Source organism: Dendropsophus ebraccatus, chromosome 12 (genome assembly GCF_027789765.1).
Source record: "Dendropsophus ebraccatus isolate aDenEbr1 chromosome 12, aDenEbr1.pat, whole genome shotgun sequence".
NCBI classification, from domain to species: Eukaryota; Metazoa; Chordata; class Amphibia; order Anura; family Hylidae; genus Dendropsophus; species Dendropsophus ebraccatus.
In genome coordinates this window covers 19,144,790-19,166,000 of record NC_091465.1, presented here as the reverse complement: position 1 = coordinate 19,166,000, position 21,211 = coordinate 19,144,790, and the positions used below count along the sequence as shown (strand labels likewise).

Sequence of the window (21,211 nt, the reverse complement as noted above, 5' to 3'; positions counted from 1 at the left end):
TGGCTCTTTCCAGCAGGCCCCATAGACCAGCGTTTCCCAACCGGGCTGCCGCGGCACACTGGTGTGCCCTGAGAACCCGCCAGCTGTGCCGCGGGATCCCGGTCGGAAATTAGAAACTGTCCCTTTAATATCCCTAGAAGCTGCGGCCGCGCAGCTTCTAGGGATATGCCGATGGATTGATGTTCCGCCCCCTCACTGTGAAACATTCAATCGCGCACAATGTCAGAGCAGGACCTGTCAGCGTCCTGCTCTGACATTGACTCCCATAGGCCGCGGCACTTCATGCCAGCAGCCTATGGGAGGCCGGGACGTGACCTCTCCCGCAGGCGTGACGATGTGACGTCATCACGCCTGCTGGAGGTTCAGTCGCCGCGGCTCACAGGACGGAGCCTGAAGAGGAGGGAGAACACACAGCGCCGATTAGGTGAGTATGATGGTTTGTTTTTTTTTGTTTTTTTTAAACTATTGGTGCATATTGGCATACTGCAGGGGGCATTATATGGGGGCATACTGCAGGGGGCATTATATGGGGCATACTACAGGGGGCATTAATATATGGGGGCATACTGCAGGGGGCATTATATGGGGGCATACTGCAGGGGGCATTATATGGGGGCATACTGCAGGGGGCATTAATATATGGGGGCATACTGCAGGGGGCATTAATATATGGGGGCATACTGCAGGGGGCATTATATGGGGGCATACTGCAGGGGGAATTATATGGGGCATACTGCAGGGGGCATTAATATATGGGGGCATACTGCAGGGGGCATTATATGGGGCATACTGCAGGGGGCATTAATATATGGGGGCATACTGCAGAGGGCATTATTAATATATGGGGGCATACTGCAGAGGGCATTATTAATATATGGGGGCATACTGCAGAGGGCATTATTAATATATGGGGGCATACTGCAGAGGGCATTATTAATATATGGGGGCATACTGCAGAGGGCATTATTAATATATGGGGGCATACTGCAGGGGGCATTATTATTATATGGGGGCATACTGCAGGGGGCATTATTATTATATGGGGCATACTGCAGGGGGCATTATTATTATTATTATTATTATATGGGGGCATACTGCAGGGGGCATTATTATTATATGGGGCATACTGCAGGGGGCATTATTACTGTATGAGGGCAAAGCAGGGGGCACTTGTACTCTGGCCTCATGGCCATAGTACGTCTCATTGTACCCCTTTATACTGCAGTTATATGAGCCACATAATTATCAGCACCATATACTGTGGCTATACAGTGCACATCACCACAGTATATGGTGCTGATAATTATGTGCTCATATACGTGGGACTGTATGTATGAGTTTACATGGGACTGTTTATATATATATATATATATATATATATATATATATGGGAATACATGGAACTGTATGTATGAGGTTACATGGGATTGTATATATGAGGGGGTTATCCTTTTTTATTTCACTTTTTTAAAATGAATAATTTATTGAAAGGATCTCTGCCCGGCTTATGTCACTCTTGAGGGCTTAAAAAGCAGCTCTTGTGGTGCTAAGAAGCTGATTTAAAACCCCCAAGAGTGTGGGGGTGGTGTGTGGTTGGTGGTGTGCCCCGGGATTTTTTAAGTATAAAAAGTGTGCCGCGGCTCAAAAAAGGTTGAAAATCACTGCCATAGACAGTGAATGGAGCTGCAGGTCACATGCCAATCTGCGGCTCCATTCAAAACAAAGAAGCCGGGGCGCTGATCTACAGATCCCCAGAGGTCGGACCGGCAGTGATTTCATACTTGTCCCCTATCCTGACGGTAGGGGACAAGTAAGGTTATATCGGAAAACCCCTATAAAAAGTTCATAAAATAATGGAGAGAAATAGGCAGGTAATAAAAGGGTGTCTCCCTTAGGTGGACACTAATAGGCCATGCAGTAGGGCGTCTTTTAGGTCATACAGTAGGGAGTTTTTTTTAGGTCATGCAATGGACCCTGGGGAAAAAAAGATATGCCAAGTAGCCAAGTTCTCCTTCAGAAGGAAAAGGTCTTGTTCTCACATTATTCCAGTTGAGGAAGCTTCCCTGCTCAATCCCTAAAACAGTCCTAGAATGTGACTAGTCAGTCAGTTTGGAATAACTTCCAAAAGGCAGAGTTCCTATAGATAGCTTTTTGGGGGCACCTTGTCAGAAAAGCATTTGAGGTAGAACTGAGGGGTTAGGCTAGCGAAAGGAGTCTTATAAGCCATGCAATGCTCCTTGCAAAACAAGGTGTGCAAAGTAGCTGTAATACAGAGAAAAGAAAGCTGCCTCTTTAGTACCAACTTTTGAAAGTACCTTCCCTGTAAATCACTGCGAAAATCCTAAAAGATCCTTAAAGGGGTATTCCGCCCAAGGTAAATATGTTGCTGCCCCTGGGATGACCATAACAAAGGGCTTGTTCTCACCTTTTAGTGCTCCCCCGGTGTCCTTCTACGTCATCTTTGGGTCCCCAGGTGAGCGATCCCACCTCCACTTCTGACTCTTTTTGGGGTGACAGCCTGCTCAGCCAATCACTGGTCGTGGCACTGTTTTTACTCAGTTAGTGATTGGCTGAGCGAGCTGTCCATCTCTGAAGTGGGGGTGGGCAAGCTCAGCTGGGCACTTGAAGATAATGTAGGAGGACACCGAGGAAGTGCAAAGAGGTAAAAGGCTGTTAAGTTCTGCACCAGAACAGCAATATATTAAATATTTACTTTGGGCAGAATAGCCCTTTAGAACATAAGTAGGGTATATTATCCAAGCCCATTCAGCCCACCTGTAGACGGCTGTTTTGCCCGAGGGGTGTCTGAAAATGCTGGGAGTTATAGTTTTGCAAAAGACGGAGAGTGAAAGGTTGGGGAATACCATCTTCTAGGATCACTATCCTCACGTCTTAATGGGTCACTCACACTGCAGTTTTTGAACTTTCAAGCATATGTCACACTTTACATAAAGATCGGCCATTACTTTCTGGTGACGCTTAAAGATCCAGTCGCAGACTCGCTGCACGGTGGTTGGAGACTCTCCCCCTGTAGCGTCACCTACAGCCCCAATGACGAGCCAAATGGACGAGCGACTATGACTTTAATTCAGAAGGTAATATGTCTTCCAGTACCTTAAGCTAGTGAAATCTCATTACTTGTGTGAGGGCATATTTGGCTAGCTCTTGTGTTTCTACATCCCATCAGTTACTCAGTGCGCTACGTTCGGCTTGCCCAGGGCTTGCTATGTGATGACATTTGTAAGTTAATTATCTCTTAAATCCCCCCGACCGTTTAATTTTCTACAGCTGCTGGTGCTTATTCTTTTTTTAAATCTTTTTATGCATGACTTTTTTTTTTTTTTCTTTTTTCAAAAAGTTGCACTAGGATAAGTCATATTTTTTACATAAATGCTTCAAGTTTAGAGAAACAGCTCGGTTTGTATGTTTGTCCAAATAAAGAGCTAAAGTAAAGTCGCTCTTAGTGTAAATGACCGAGACAGGAAACCAAGCCTGAATTTGTTGAAATTTCGGCACAGTGGGGGTAGTTTAATAGCGAGGTCATTGTAGACCCTGCTCCAATCCCAGCGTCTTGTACTTGTGGTTTCAGGCGAGCTCTTTTATTTCCTTGTTCATTAGGCACAAAAATTAGAGTGTCAGCTCTGCAGGGGAGTAATTGGTTTCTGTAAAAACCATATGTAGTGTCCTGCTCAACAACCACCGATATTACATTCCTCAGTCCCCTGACGGAGAGACTCGTCTGCATTCATAAGCCGCAGCATAGGGTTTCGATGGGAAAAAAAAAACTCAGTTTTTGGTGGTTATAGCAAAGTACAAAGTACAAATGAACTAATTTTAATTCACTGACACATTTTGTAAAGTTAAACAGCAGTTTACAGGCAAAAATCTACAGCTGTGGGCTCAGGGGACTTGTAATATGCAGAAAGACTGCTGACCCTTCTGCTTTGGTGAAATATCTCCTAACAGCGCACAGAAAATATCCGTTTGTGGGAAGTTTTCAACTTTGAGACTAGTTGGGTAATAATTGCATTAGGCTCTTTGTGTGAGATATCTCATTGGCACCATACGGAGCCATGTCACAGTGCCTGTTTTTATGTGGACCTGATGCAGCTCAGATTGGCATTATTGCTCGGTGGAATAGGGAAAACGATCAGCCGATGATCGTTTATTTAGGCCCAAACCTAAAATCATCGGCCACGCTGCGATGCGCGGCGGGTGACCGACGATTCAAGAAGCATACATTACCTAACAGGGCTTTTCCTCGGCTCCGTCTTCATCCCGGTGGCTCATGCAGCAGCAACTTCGGTGCCGACTGACTGAGCTGTTGGACCGCTCAGCCAATCACAGGCCGGGACCGCAGTGGCCAGTGATTGGCTGAGCGGTCTGACAGCTCAGTCAGGCCGCTCCGGAGTTGATTCTGCGAGTGGGATCGGGATGAAGATGGAGCGGAGGAGAAGCCCTGCTAGGTAATGTATGCTGCAAGGACATCGGTAACAATGTCCCTGCAGCCCTCGCTAAATGATCATCAGGCCGTGGAATAGGCCCAGTAAATGAGTGGCGATCTAGCAGATCAGCGCTCACTTACATTATTGATCGGCCTGTGGAATATGGCCCTTACTGTGTATAGTAAATAATATATTGGCCCTTAAGCTAATTACTGGCTGAGACGGACAGTGCCGTGGCCTGTGACTGCACAGATGGCTTTAGATGTGTCATCAGCGGCTGCAGTGAGCGGGAAAAAGCTAGGAGGACATCGGGGAGCATAGACAGGTAAGTATTAGGTTTATTATTTTACTTTACACATTCCTGAACCGTCGGCCGCACATGACTATTACACATAGTGATGTGCGTCCTTTTAAAAAGCTGGGTTCACACTACGTTTTTTGCAATCTGTTTTTTTCATAGTTGCATCCATTTTTTTCATCAGTTTTTCATCCGTTTTTTTGCACAAAACTGATTGCAAAAACTTAGAGTGAACCCAGCCTTACATGGAGCAATAATCTGCTGAATTGGCCTGATTAAGCAGATTATCGCTCTGTCTGATAAGGCTTTCAGACTCTGGTGTGGCCCATAGCTAAACCAGTTCGGTAGCACAATGGGTCAGCGTCTGCTACCCATTACAAAGATTCATACTTTACAATAGTCTCAGGGATAGATTCAAGTTGAATTTGGCAGAGCATGACTATGTATCTGATGAGGAAGCCCACTTTTCTCCTTGCTGCTGAGATTTAAGCCCCATGGAGAACCTAGGACTTTTCTACCTCCTTAGAAACTCCTATATTCTTAATACTTGAGGCTTATGGTCTCACTGGAATGGATTTCTTTCAATCGACTGGTGATGTCACTGCCAGGATCGGTGATGTCACTAATCTCACCCCAGTGTGCTTCCCTTTCTTCCCATTCCTGCTAAAAGCCTGGCTCCCTTTTCACTGAGATTTTTAGCAAATGACTTACCACTGATACATGCGGGGCTAGGCACATGGGAAGGGGAAATCCTTGTCAAGATTACTTGCTACATGAGGAAACACTGAGTTACACTGACATGGAAAAGAACATGGAACACCAAACAGTGTCAGGTGGCTGCTACAAAGGCAAATATTATTATGTAGTGCATCAAAAGGGGCATAAATATGTAATCTGGACTGTATCTAAAGTGCATCATCTGTGTCTAGAGAGTAGAATGTTTCTACAACAATGTGGCTAGGGATTCTTTACTGTAAGAGCAGCTCTCTGCCTGATGAAGTTAAATGAGTTCAAAACCTGGATGACCTGGAATAGTTACTAGATCTGAATTCTCTGCCACTCAGGGAAAACTTCCATTTTTTCAATGGGTGTTCCACTGTCATGGGAGTCTGTATACTGTACCTGCATCCACCTGAAAAGAAAAATGGGTGGAGCATGTGAGTAAAGCCTGACCGGACCGCCTTGACAATGCTCCTCCCAGATGTCCTTTCCAGCCGCATGCAGGTACAATCTACAATCTCTCATGGTGCCCTGATGATATTTGTCACATAGATTAGAATTGTAAAGGTAAAGTAATGAGTTGAAAGAGGAGAAATCAATTCATACACATCATAAATTTATATTATTACCTATCTATTACAAGTGATTCATCAAGTTTCTCTATGTATCATAATAGCGTCCTATCCTTTGGCTAAGATTTGTCCAGGTCTTGCATAGCTGGGAGGATATTGGACGTATATTGTGTTTTCTGGTCTGGATAATATTGCTTGTAATGCTGTCACTTAGTCTTGTATCCACCCTACAGCTGTGATCTAGCCTCCCTGCCATATACCCTTGCTTTGTTCTATCTTGGCCTCCTTGTCACATATCGGAGATCACTGGTATTAGGACAAAATAAAAGTGATTAGGTAGATTACACCCAACCTTGTTGATAGATAGATCTCTTCCATCCAATCCTCCTCCTAGGCTTTCAGTCATATTGTCATATTCCTATTATTCTGGGGCATTGACAGCTGTGTAATAAGAGCACACATGGTTTGCCTATCAGTGTGAAGTGGTGATCCCATCAGCTATAAAGCGTAATATTAGAAGTAAACGTATTTCTTATTGTTAATGTCAAGTGGTAATATGATCACTTCTGTGCTATGAATAATGGCCCTTTTTATGATCCCTGCGATTCGCTAATGTCATTGCCAGCATACCAAGAATCGGGAATTTTCCTTACTCTGAGCTTTGCTGCACATAATATTATCACAGGCTCGGACGCCTGAAAACTGATGACACGACAGATACTTCTCCGACCAGTCATTCCAAGGCTGTGTAATACGTCCTGTTATGGTTAGAAAATAGCACAACTTAACTTCATAACTTGATCTTTTTGCTTATTTATGATGATTTTTATTATAACTATAATTTATATCTTTCTAGTTCTAGTGTGACTACTACTGATACTATTGGTCATTTTACTTTACCCTTTTTAATTAAATGGGTTGTTATTTCTAATGGGCATCTGTGTTCCAACAAACTTTACATAATTCAATAGTATAAACAAATAGAAAACATTTTGTAATATATCTTATCAGACAAAAGTGCTTCCTTCTCCTGTTATCCCCACCCCCACCCACTCCTTGCTAAACTGTCTTCTGATCAGTTTCTCAGCACCATCCTTCTTTATGCCCTTTAGTTTTCTCAGGAATCAAATTACTAACAATATAAGTTGGGAGATAGGATACAAAAAAAGAGAGAGACAGCAAGAGACAACTACGTGAACAACAGATTTCATCCCAGGAATTTGTACACAGTTTAGATTGCTCACTACAGCTTTATGGGCTGCGCTGAGGGACACAGAAGAGCAGGATCTCCTCTTTTGTGTAATGACATGCGGTACTCACCAGTGTGAACTGGTGAGTGCCGCAAGTTATTCTACAAGGATTGTTACAAGAGCCTGTCTGTTCATGTTGCACCACAGTATGGGATCTATTGAGTCCTGAGTGCCACATGCTATCCTGTTCAGGTAGTGCCATCCTGACTTTTCTTTTGTTATATATATGTCCTCCTTTGTGCGTAGAAACAAAAGATGTTAGGCTCCACCCACCAGCTCTAAACTGAATTACAGATTAACTTGCAGAACAGAAATTTTGCTGAAAAATGTTACATACACAGTATGTAACAGCCAGATATATTGCTGCTTGTCATGTACACATACATGGCAGCTTATGCTTTTGACATGTCACACTTTTTTTCATAACTGTGCTCATTTCAGCAATATAATTTTTTTTTTTTTATTGTAACTCACCATTCCTACAGTGCAGTTTTTTTTTGCCCCAGCTTGTTGCAGAAGTACAGTGATATAGTAAGTGAGTTTATATATAATGATAATCTGCAGAGTTATAAAACTCCCCTTACGCACATTGCCTGTCTCTGCCTAATGCCATATACATATTATCTAGCGTATCTAATGAGATGAGCTGTAGATGAAAACAAACTGAAGCTGCATCTTAGAGGCAAGCACTGAGACTCTTTAGACTACGCCCACTTTGTCTCTGCAAAGAATCAGGAGATCAAAGGGTAAGAAGGAATGAAGATGGCAGGCAACCCCTAAATGATAGATCACCTATATTAGGTATACACAAGGCATGCACAATAGCCACCATGTTAGTCTCTAATATTACTACATGCTGCACAATATAAGCTGATTTTTTAAAGAGGGAAACACCTATCACTAGGATGTTCTGCTATTTTATGACTACAGTATCTGCTGTACTAAGACTGCTCTCACCAAGCACAGCATGATGTATTATTTTTGTTTTATGTAATCCTATTGCAGAATAACCAATTTTTTTTCTTTCCTCAGATTTTAAGAATATATTCCTGATGATCTGATCTGTTCGGTTACACAGTTCTCCACAAAAGGTAATCTATGATTATTAATTCCTTGCATACAAACAATTCCAATCACAAGGCAAAAAAAGAAATTGTGTTGGGTTTTTGAGGACAGTAGAGTAGGCATACTGATGAGGGTTGAAAAAATAATTGATTTGACGGATAGGCTACCAAAAGTGAATTGGCAGGGTGTCAATCAGCTGTTTGATGTCGCTACTACATGTAGAATGGGTCCAGAAGTAGTTGGCTCAATACTCCTTGTAGTTGCGGCACCAGATTACTGCAGCCTTGGCTCCTAGTCATTTCAATAGGAGCCAAAGCTGCAGTAACGCAGCGCCACCCATCAGTTATTTTTTCGTGGACATCCTCTTTAAACTAGTAGACTTACATATGAAGTAAGCACTCAATAGTTGCACTATGTTTTGCACATTTAATACTGTAAGTTCAGTTTAGTAAACCCTCAGAGGTACCAGCTGTACATACAGATTTATCGGCCCTTATGATCCAGGGCATGTTTTGCAGATCTCCTTTAGATTTGAATTGCTGCATTTACAATGTATAGACTATTTAGTATATAGAGTACTTACAAGAAATTAGACCTCATTACCTGTCGTTGTTCTAATGTATGTACAGTAAGTGGTTTTCCTATAACATGCGGCAAGACTTAGTACATTATCTTGCAGAGCATGAAAGCCACAATCCAGACAGCCAGGCATATTGTGGTTAGGGTCATGTTTTAGCACAGGAAACAAATGTTGGTAAACCAGAATTGTAAAAACCCTCACAGGCTTATCTGACCTGGCTGGCTGCCCCTTCTACATGGGCTCTGGCAAAACCTGATCCTCCGTGATTGTTCAGAAATCGCATCATAAACACATCATGAATTATTTCATTGTGGAAATTTCTTGTTGTTTTATATAAGTAGCAACATATTTCCTCATGCCGTACTAAGATGGTCGTCCCTATCGAAACCTGCCTTCAGTGGTGTTCACAATCTCATCTCCACTTCTCATATACATTAGGTACAATTTCCTTGGAACCTGGTTATTCTATTAGTGTTTAGTGTGTGGGAGAAACCAGAGAACCCAGAGGAAACCATGAAAATGATTCCTGAGAAATTCTGCTAAGGAGATGATGCAAACACATTCACACATTCACTAAACCTCCAATACTGATACGGCCTAGGCTTAAAGGGGTACTCCAGTGGGGGGGCACTTTTTTACTGGGACCGGGGAGGAGGTGGCCGAGGGAAAAGACGTCCACTCACCCCCCCTGTTCCAGCGGCGGGTCCCGCATTGCGGCGCTCCGGTGCCCGGCCGCTTCCGGGTGTCTGACGCGGGCCAGAGACGTGACGTCTCAGGTCCGCTCAGTCACTCAGATCCGTCTTGTCTCGGACCCGCGTCAGACACCCGGAAGCGGCCGGGAGCCGGACACCGGAGCGCCGCGATGCGGGACCCTCCGCTGGAACCGGGGAGGTTCCAGCAAAAAAGTGCCCCCCCCGCTGGAGTACCCCTTTAATCTTATGGCTAAGTCCATACTTTTTCATGTCTCACTGCATATTGTATTTGACAATGTTCACTGCATTGTGCAGGATCATACCATAACTCTGAAAAGTACCATTCATTGCATTCATCCAGTGCTACAAAAACATGGCCACTTTTCCCCCTCTCTTGTCTCCAGATTGGGTCTGGTTTCAAACTCAGTTCCATTGAAGTATATGGAGCTTAATTGCAAACCGCACCTGAACTGGAGACAAGAGAGGGGGGAAAGTGGTTTTGTAGCGCTGGATAACCCATTCAAAGGCTTTGAAAGTAACTTTTCTATGTGTTACTGGTCACCTTGAGGTAAAATATTGCTTTTGTCTGCAGTCTTCATTCCTGTATTCTTTCTTATATTCTGTCATTTACAGTCAGCTCCTAGGTTCAGATTCTTTTTATTTTCAGTGTTCTCCCAGTAATATAGCTGGGTGTGAGGTCTCTGTGCTCAGAAGTCCACAATTTGCTGTGGGTGCTCTGCTTTATCTCGTTATTTGTACACAGCTTCTGTAATTCCCAACATAGACTGACTTGTATCTGCTTGTATATTGCAGTATAAGCTGTCCTACATGTGTGCTCTCCTCCCTGTCTACATCTGTTGTGAGAAGCCCCTTATTTATGTTCTCCTCTCTATTGACAGCTTGTGTGAGCTGCCCTCCATGTATGCTCTCCCCTCATCTAGAGCCTTTGTGAGTTGCTATCTCCCTATCTACATCATGTAGGCTTTCCTCTCTACAGCCTGATGGAGTTGCCTTAAATGTATGCTTTCTACCTTATACAGCCTGTGTGAGCTGCCCTCCATGTCTGCTCTCCCATCTCTCCACACCAGTAGCGAAAATAGGTGGGGGCAAAGGGGGTGGTCGCCCCCGGGCCCACTCAGGCAGGGGCCCACTGAGGTCTCAGACAGATTAATGCTGTCTGCAAAAGCTATTGCTTTTGCAGACAGCGTTAACACATGTCTGTAGTGGCTGGGGCCCCCAAGAGGAAAACTGCACCTGGGAATAGCGGGCCCCTGCTCCTGAGGGGCCCGCTCAGCTGTCGGATGCGGAGCCCGGCCAGGGCTGGATCTTCTTCCTGCTGCTTCCTGCTACAGGCTGCTGCTGCTGGCCCCTCCCCCTCCTCTCCCTCACTGGCTGCAAAACCTTGTGTGAGGAGGGAGGACGGCAGCTAGAGGGATCCTCACCGTCTATGGCTGCCAGGGGGGGCTGTGAAGACGTCCAGCAGCAGCTCTGGACGTTGTCAGGTACAGAATGAGGACTGTGTGAGAGGAGTGAGGACTGTGTGTGGGGAGTGAGGACTGTGTGTGGGGAGTGATGACTGTGTGAGGGGAGTGAGGACTGTGAGGGGAGTGAGGACTGTGTGAGGGGAGTGAGGGCTGTGTGAGGGGAGTGAGGACTGTGTGAGGGGAGTGATGACTGTGTGAGGGGAGTGAGGGCTGTGTGAGGGAAGTGAGGACTGTGTGAGGGGAGTGATGACTGTGTGAGGGGAGTGATGACTGTGTGAGGGGAGTGATGACTGTGTGAGGGGAGTGATGACTGTGTGAGGGGAGTGATGACTGTGTGAGGGGAGTGAGGACTGTGTGTGGGGAGTGATGACTGTGTGAGGGGAGTGATGACTGTGTGAGGGGAGTGAGGGCTGTGTGAGGGGAGTGATGACTGTGTGAGGGGAGTGAGGGCTGTGTGTGGGGAGTGAGGGCTGTGTGTGGGGAGTGAGGACTGTGTGAGGGGAGTGAGGACTGTGTGAGGGGAGTGAGGACTGTGTGAGGGGAGTGAGGACTGTGTGAGGGGAGTGAGGACTGTGTGATGGGTGAGGACTGTGTGAGGGGGTGAGGACTGTGTGAGGGGGGTGAGGACTGTGTGAGGGGAGTGATGACTGTGAGTGGGGAGTGATGACTGTGAGGGGAGTGAGGACTGTGTGAGGGGAGTGAGGACTGTGTGAGGGGAGTGAGGACTGTGTGTGGGGAGTGATGACTGTGTGTGGGGAGTGATGACTGTGTGAGGGGTGAGGACTGTGAGGGGAGTGAGGACTGTGTGAGGGGAGTGATGACTGTGTGAGGGGAGTGATGACTGTGTGAGGGGAGTGATGACTGTGTGAGGGGAGTGAGGACTGTGTGAGGGGAGTGAGGACTGTGTGAGGGGAGTGAGGACTGTGTGAGGGGAGTGAGGACTGTGTGAGGGGAGTGAGGACTGTGTGAGGGGAGTGAGGACTGTGTGAGGGGAGTGAGGACTGTGTGTGGGGAGTGAGGACTGTGTGAGGGGAGTGATGACTGTGTGTGGGGAGTGATGACTGTGTGTGGGGAGTGATGACTGTGTGAGGGGAGTGAGGGCTGTGTGAGGGGAGTGAGGGCTGTGTGAGGGGAGTGAGGGCTGTGTGAGGGGAGTGAGGACTGTGTGAGGGGAGTGAGGACTGTGTGAGGGGGGTGAGGACTGTGTGAGGGGAGTGATGACTGTGTGAGGGGAGTGAGGGCTGTGTGAGGGAAGTGAGGACTGTGTGAGGGGAGTGATGACTGTGTGAGGGGAGTGAGGACTGTGTGAGGGGAGTGAGGACTGTGTGAGGGGAGTGAGGACTGTGAGGGGAGTGATGACTGTGTGTGGGGAGTGAGGACTGTGTGAGGGGAGTGATGACTGTGTGAGGGGAGTGAGGACTGTGTGTGGGGAGTGATGACTGTGTGAGGGGAGTGAGGACTGTGTGAGGGGAGTGAGGACTGTGTGAGGGGAGTGAGGACTGTGAGGGGAGTGCGGACTGTGAGAGGAGTGACAACACACACACACACAACCACAAAAACTTATTACCTATACCACTATTATTTTTAGGCAAAGATAATCTAGTTAAAAGGGTTCTCCAGAATTAAAAAAAAACAAAAACATAATTGTTTTCTTCCAAAACAGCGCCACCCCTGCTCTTAGGTTGTGTGTGGTATCACAGCTTGGCTCTATTAACTTTAGTCAAATACCACACACAAACTGAGGACAAGAGTGGTGCTGTCTGTGGAAGAAGGCAGCTATATTCTTCTAATCTTTTTGTGGCTCTATATTCCAGATGTAGAAGCCTCTTACACAGCTCTGTATCCTTATTCACTATAAGTAATGTAGAAGAATATTCCCTTTATTATTCAAAAAGCCTTGCCACCTGCTGAGGTTCCCAATGGGTAATGTTGGTTGGGGGCCCACTCAGCCTCACTCGCCCATCCTAGGCTGAACCCCTAGCTACGCCCCTGCGTCACACGCTTACCTTCTCTGTAGAACTGCTTTCCTGCTGCTATGTTCATCATTGGGAGAAGGAAGGGCAAGAGCGGTGATTTGTCAGATGGATTTTTCTTACGCTAGGGAGGCAGGCGAGGACTGCAAATTGATAGAATGATTACTTAATTTTGCATTGCATTAGAAAAGAAATTAACAATTAAAAAAAAACTGTGTAAATATGTCCATGGCAGCATATAAACATGCTCCTAAATGTTTGGCTGATTAGAATCTAACTACCAGGATTTCCACTGTTCTTAAAAAGAAGGGTGCCTGACTTCTGATGGGAATGTGATGTCACATGCATGGTCACGCTCCGCTGAAGTCAATGGGAGGCAAGAGAGCACTCTAGTTCATGGGATCAAGAGGACTCCTACAGTCAATTCCTTGTGACATTTATGGCATTTACAATATTCCATATACTGTATATAGTGTAAATTGCCTTTAATGCTTTGCCAGGGGCAGGATCTTCTAGGAGATAGGAGATCAGAATGATGGTATTATATATAACCCTTGGGGTTCTGAAAATTGTATTTAAAAAAAATAAATAAATCTAAAAACATTAAAAAAAAAAAGAAAGTCCCATAGTAATTAAAAAAAAAAAACTTTTCCAAAATTATAAAAAAAAAAAGTGTACAGTGGGAAATAATCCCTTAAACCATCTTGAAATAACTGTACAATACATCATGGCAATAAGCAAATCTGGAGCTGGTAAAAATGGTACAGATAAAAACTATAGATCCCAATACAAAAGATTACATATTCATAGCAAAAGTTATAGCTGTCAGAATAGGGGGATTTTATGGTTGTTGTTTTTTCATATATTGCCTTTATTTTTAAGTTTTACTACTTAATATATATTAAAATAATATACAGATGAGGTATCATTATACTCATACTCACCTGTATAATACAGATTATAGTATATATGTATCTGTGTTTATAACTATTGTATACATATGTAGCTATATTATACAGCATATAGGCAATATATCTACAATACAGCTATATATACACAGCCAGACCGCTGCTTTTATAGCAGAGAGGTGGTCAGTATCTTATCTGGTCTTTTTACACAGAGCAATAAATCGATCGTTTAACGATTTTGAGGCAACAATTTTGTTTTAATAACAATCAGCGTTTAGACGAAGAGATAAATTGTTTGAAAAAATCGTTATTGTTCATTTTGTATCATTTTAAGATCGCTTAAGTCCATCTCACACATAGAGTGAATGTGTGAAGGACTGTTTACACAAAACGATCTGCGAATTATCAGCGAATTATCAACGATCAACGATTATTTGAGAACATGTTCAACGTCCAATATGAACGATTTCTCGCTCATCGCTTGATCGTTCTTTGTGTTTACACGAGCCGATTATCGCTCAAATGCGATCGTTATCGCAAAAATTCGAACAATAATCGCTCTGTGTAAAAGGACCTGTCAACAATGGATGGGAAAGAGCAGTATATGAGGAGAAGAAGGTTTCTAAATGATTGCAATTAGAAAAATAGTTTGCTTGGTGAGCCCTACAAGTATAACTATGTTAGTAGAGCTGGGAATACCCCTTTAGCCTGTTGCTCTCCAGGTGTTGCATAGTTGTAGTTTTGCAAATAACTACAGTTCCCATTGTGCCAGCATGCTTTAGGGGCCTATTCCACGGAGCGATAATCGGCTGAATGGGCCTGATTCGGCCGATTATCGCTCCGTGGAATAGAGACAACGATCAGCCGATGATCGTGTTATCCGCTGATCGTTTATTTATGTTCAAACCTAAAATCATTGGGCACCTACTGCACATCGCTGCGGGAATAGCAATGCACAGTGGACGACCGATGATTTCACAGGCACCATGCTTTACCTAAATATGTTGCAGGTCTTCTCCTGCGCTCCTTCCTCCTCCCGGGTCCAGCAGCAGCAGCAGCTGTCTTAGATGACAGACCTCTCAGCCTATCACTGGCCAGGACCGCCGCGGCCAGTGATTGGCTGAGCGGTCTGTCAGCTTAGACAGGCCGCACCGAAGCTGCTGCGCGTAGGATCGGGAGGAAGAAGAAACGCAGGAGAAGACCTGCAACATGCTTAGGTAAAGTATGGTAAACACGGGCTGCATGGACATCGATAACAATGTCCCTGCAGCCCTCGCTAAATGATTATTGGGCCTTGTAATAGGCCCAGTAAACGAGTGCCGATCTCGCAGATCGGCGCTCGTTTGCATTATTGATCGGGCCCCCATCGGCCCGTGGAATAGGACCCTTAGTCTTACAACAGCTGTGGAGCCACAGGCTGGGAACACTGGATTGTGGATTGTACGGTCCAGCAGGAATAGATGCACTTTTCTCTTCTTTTTTTTTATTTATTTTTATTTTTTTGGGGAAGGGGGGGGTTCTTCCTGCCTTATGCCCTGTTGTCCCTTTAAACATCAGTAAGTGCAGTCATCTCCTCCAGTGTTACTGCTGTGGGTATCTTAAGCAGCAGACGTGCCAGGCCATTTACATGCAAGATAGAGCATTAATATTGATGTGCTGTCAGGTAATTTCTCCCGCTGCCGGCAGCATATAAATACCATTACAGTGTAATTAGTCAGCATCAAGCTGAGTCCTGATTGAAGAAAACTTTGTCAAGTGTCGCCTACCTGCTCTTTTTCTTCCGTCAGTCAATCAGAAAAATCAAAAGTTCCCTCTTTACGAGATTTTTTTTCCCCCTGTCAATCCCTGCCCGGATTATCCTGTGCTATGAGCGCGGTTAATACTCGTATGCCTATCCAGTTTGATTTTTCCTATCATCTACGTAGATGTCTTTAGGGGAAATTAAGTTAAAAGAAACCTCTTCAGAGGATGAGTAACGTGTAGCTGACAACCCTTGTAGACATTTGCATCTGTTTAACTATAGTAGAGAGTTTATCGTATATGCCCTTGAAGCCCGCGCTTATTTGTATGCTATGTACGTAACATCGGAAACAGTGGCTGTTTTTCATTGAGAAATAGCAAGTGCAAAAGTCCTACGTTCGTCCCTACTATCGATGACCCATTTGTCACCTGAATTATATTTTTAGCGCCAGTCAGGGACATAGCTCATACTTGACATGGATGGCAAATGAAACTATAATACCACACAGCATGTAATAAAATCTAGAGCCATCTAATCATCGCACAGTCCGGGAGAAATTGGAGGATTATATATATATGATAATGAACGAGCCGCTGCGAGCAATAGGAGTAAAGTTTATATCGTATCCCATCTCCTATATAATTATCAGGGACGATATTAACTAAAGAGTCGGTATTATTGTTAGCGTAGAATGCGAAGCACGCCGAACAGAGGGGGTTAGGTTATAGAACTGAAGATTAGAGGGGTTAGCCCACAATTAACGTTGTCTCCTATCTATAGGACGGGGATAACTAGCTGATCAGTGGGGTCCGACCACTAATCGTAAGAATCTAGATGAAATGTCCCCCGGGATGAAAGGAGCGCATCACATGCATGGCCAGAGCTCCATTTATTTTCTACTGGGCTTCCGAACATTGCTGAGGTCTGACCCCCACTCACTGGCTAATCTATCTTATGTATCCTACCTTTAAAGCTCCACGCAGTGTCATTATTTTGCCTGTGGGTACTGTGCATAATATATACAGTGAGCCCTCAACTTACAATGGCCTCAAGATACAATATTTTCAACATACAATGGTTGTTTTTTGTCCATCGTAACTTGAGGCCAGACTCAACATTCATTGTCACGGACAGTCAGGATTTGCGGCACATGTGAATAACTAGATGATCAACCAATGAAACTGGCCAATTTACTGATAAAACCCCAGTATTACTGACGTACATGCACTGGTTGGCTGTCTAGTAGTGATTCTCCAGAGTATAGTGTGACACTACATGTCCTGTGCTGCATAGAATTTTTGTCTCAACATACAATATGGTCATCCTGGAACCAATTAATATTGTATGTTGAGGGACCACTGTATAGTCTTATTGTCATCCCGTTCTGACACCATGTGACTGCCAGTCTGAGATGCCAAATCTTACATCATCTACTGTGTTGACCAGAAGTCAATGTTTTCTTTGCATTTCTATGGCACATACATTGAGCATCTTAGAAAAAAGTAAGTAGAAAAACTCGACTTGTGATCTACAGAACAGAATCCATGTGATTCAGAGAGTCAGATTGTCATTCAGATGGTTTCAGAGCAGGACTATTGCAGGATCCCATTAAGGAATTACCAGTGTGGCTATTGCCCCTATGCACAGTATTAGGGGGAAAGAGAAAAAAAAGCTCATGCTGGAGTGCCGCTTTGCAAAAAGTAGCAACTTTTTGTTTTTATGCATTGCACTCGCCCCTTTGGGGAAAAAAATTGCCCAGTGCGGTTAGCATAATTCATACTAAATATTTACACTAATTCTAATGGAAATGTGTGACTTATTGTAGCTGACGTAGCATTTAGTGTGTGGTGCAGAAACCTGTGCCTCTTATGTGTGATGTGTTTTGTACTAGCCCTTTGCCCTGATAATGGTATATGAAACATCAGTTCTAAATAAATTATTCCCTTTTGTGTTTCACGTTATTGTCTCTTTCTAATTCTTTTCTTGCTGTTTGTGGATATGTATTTTTTTTTTTGCGTATCAGAGGCTGAACACCTGCAGTAGATATTGGAGGAAAGCATCTCTTCTTAATTGATTCAACTTTATTTCGTCATATCACATACAAAAATTTGCAATGTTTTGGCTCTTAAATACAGAGCCTTTCTCAAGCATGCTGTATTTAAGAGCCGAAACATTGCAATTTTTTGTATGCTATGTGACTAAATAAAGTTGAACTAGTAAAGAAAGATGCTGTCCTCCAATATCTACTGCAGGTTTTGAGATCTGGGTAAGAGTTGCGCAACAATGGGGACAATGCGCAGCTGAACGTGTCGGTCCCCTTTTCCTGGGGAAGGGGGGGGGGGGGGGTTCGGCTCCTGGGCTGATCAACAACTCAGATATTACAAATTTTCTAAAATATGCTCTATATTAAAGGCCCTTTAACATGAAGCAAGTATCGTCCGTAATTGGCCGATTATTAGCATTACGGCCATTAATTGCTTTGTGTAATAAAAGGCAATGATCAGCCAACATTCATAATGTCGGCTGATCGTTGTCTTTTACATTTTTCAACATGTTGAAAGACAAAAAACAATGATAGCAACGATCTGATGCCGTCGCTCCATGTTATAGGAGTGGTGGCAGCAGACCACCACTATCTCCTATGCCTCCTTTGGCGATCTAAAGATCGTCCATAGAGCCTCCCTGCAGCGAGCAGTGAACAAAGAGCAAGCGAGCGCTGGCCTGGCAGGCTTGCTGCCTCTAATTGCCCTGTGTAATAGGGGCTTTAATCGTGGCCCCTGTAGTAAAATAACACCATAACAAAAGACAGCCATCCTCACCTCCTATGGGAGGACGGACAGGCTTTATAGCCAGCCTTCCTATGATCGATAGCCCCTCACAAGCTTATATTTCTTTACACCCCTCTTACGCCCCTATGGTAGTTGTCTGTTGCCCACATTGGTGACTATTTCTATAAAATGTTATCATAGAATTACCTTTCTTTAGCACATCTATATTGTCCATATTACTGAAATGTGACCCACACGTCACTTCTCGCTGTCCTTTCCCAAACAATTTTCGTCTTAAGCGGCAAATGGATGTTTTGCGGAAAGCCTCCCCTGCAGCTGTCGAGAGGATTTCATTCCTTCAGCCGTTTACTATTTTTGATAGGGCTGTTAACGGCTTGATTTAGGGATCAGCTGCGTAATAAATTGTTTCATATTTTGGGCCTTTTCTTTTTTCAGCCTTCTTTTCAGATCTCACCCCTGAGGCTTAGAGCGGTGTTTGAGACATGTCAGCACCGCGTCCCTCGGCTCTCCGTCATGTCAAAGCTTTGCCTAATCCCTCGCCCACCCAGAGCCGGCTGCTACCAGCACAACCAAGTACCTGTCTGTGATATGAAACACACCCCGGCGCAATAATACATTCCAGATGTGTCCCATTCCTATAACAAGGGCTGCGTTCTGCCCCAATATCTCCTCCACTTTACTTCTACAAATATTTCCCTGATTAATATATTCTGGCTTTCATTTACTCGAAAACGGTTTCTTCTTATTCTTTAATGCATGCGGCTGGAATACTTGCCAGAATCCTCCAATGGGCTGAAAAGCAGACTGTAAAGCAAAGGGAACTTTATAGTGTAATAGTGAAAAGCTCATTGAGGACTTTACATTTTTCTTCATACTTAAGAGCATTTTATTACAATTACAATGGTCATTTGTCTACTTGATGACAAATCCCGTTGGTTGACCAGCGGTTGTAGTATAGTTATATGGGAATTTCATCTGCAGTATATTACAGTGTCTGTACATTGCTTCTTGTGATCTTTATATACATCCTGGAAAATATACCTGGCACTGCCTGGGTATAAAGTGTCAGTGTGAAAAGGCCCTATTACACATTGTCAGACGTTTTTGGCCGATTTTCAGCCATTACGGCCAATAATCATTTGGTGTAATAGAAGACAGCGATCAGCCAACATGAACGATGTCGACTGATCATTGTCTGTTGTCTTTCAACTTGTTTAAAGACAGAGCGCCGCTATCTCCTATGGGCCCCCTTCCCCTCGCTGTCAGCGCAGAACAAGAAGCAAGACCGCTGACCTGACAGAAACTCACAGCGATAAATACTCAGCGATATGGTACGTGTGACGGCACCCTTAAGGAGGTTATCTGGGATAATATCTATGCTTCTGCTGGTGCTGCGGGGGGACATAAAAGTGCCGCATACTTACCTGTCCAGCTCTGCCGGTTCCTGAGCTGCCTGGTGCCCCCCACTGTCAACGTTTTCACATTTGCCACTCCCAGCTGAAATGGCCACTAAGCTTAGACAGTATGCAGTATATGCCGAGTGTCCATTTCCGGGACAGGTAAGTATGCAGCACCATGATGTTCCCCCGCAGCTCCGGCAGAAGCATAGATTATTTATCCCAGACAACCCCTTTAACATGATCTGTACCAAATGGTTAAAAATCATATTTTCTATTGCCAAATGAAGATTGAAGTGCTAAAACACAGCACATTTTCCACTGTGGAAAATCTTCAGCATATCCGCGAGAGGTTCTCCCATTTTCCACAGAATAAATGACAATTATGTGATCACTGGGGAACCTGGTTGTCGGATCCCCAGAAATCTTGTGGATAGACGATGATAAATGTTGTAGCCGAAACCCCCTTTACATCAATGGATTTGGTAGATGAAAAAAATCTCTTCATTTTGGAAATATATAATATATATATATTTTTTTTTCGCTTACATTTTCCCATTGTGCATTACTTAAATATGCCTCCTAAGTACTGCTCTCTTCAGAACCCCAGAACGTCTATGGGTGGCTATTCCTTGGAGGCTTATATGAGATGTATTATTCCATTTGAAGACCTGTAGTTTTAGATAAGATGTAGAGGATGAACCTTTACATTACACCTCAATAGCATATTGCTTTAACTAGGGTGAAGACTGGAGGGGCTGAGGCTATTCATCTGGTATTCTGTATCACTCCAGTTCCTAAATGATGTATTTACCCTTATGTAATGCACCTGATACATAAGAAGTTTAAGATGAGTTATCGCTAGGGTTTGCTCCAGGAAATTCTCCATTTTTTTACCAAGCTGTGATGGGATGGATACCATTGATACTGTTGATAGATACCTGAAACGACAAGGTCAGTCCAAATGCACCAAACAACTGATTTATTCACAATTTCAAAACTATTTTCAGAAAAGTGGTCCTTTAGCGTGCCCCATCTATTAGTCACCATGTTGTATCTGACAGCAGGCAATTTGCCATGCATTTATATGGATTTATTTTAAAAAAAAAATTACATATTGTTTCTTACTTATTACTAATATTGTTACTTATTATTCTTATTGTTTTACGACTGTAGATTTTTTTTATTCCTATTTTCTTACATAATTATGTGGGCAGGGATTTTGTAACCATCATCTATTGTGAATGGTAGATCCTGTGTTATCTATGTAATCCTGCCTGTAGTGCTGATGAATGGT

At 44.0% G+C, this 21,211-nt stretch overlaps 1 protein-coding gene across 10 annotated transcripts in view; it reads left to right on the top strand.

The window, feature by feature from the left end:
* The window catches only part of PKNOX2 (PBX/knotted 1 homeobox 2), a 316,712-nt gene that overhangs the window by 161,268 nt on the left and 134,233 nt on the right, over nucleotides 1–21,211 (top strand). For 9 of the 10 annotated variants that reach the window (XM_069947893.1, XM_069947896.1, XM_069947897.1 and 6 more), the window contains one exon: nucleotides 8,318–8,376. The gene's annotated coding sequence lies outside the window, so the exon portion shown is untranslated. Of the gene's footprint in view, nucleotides 1–3,046; nucleotides 3,096–8,317; nucleotides 8,377–21,211 lie in introns of those variants that run through there. The other variant, XM_069947888.1, reaches the window with a different exon arrangement.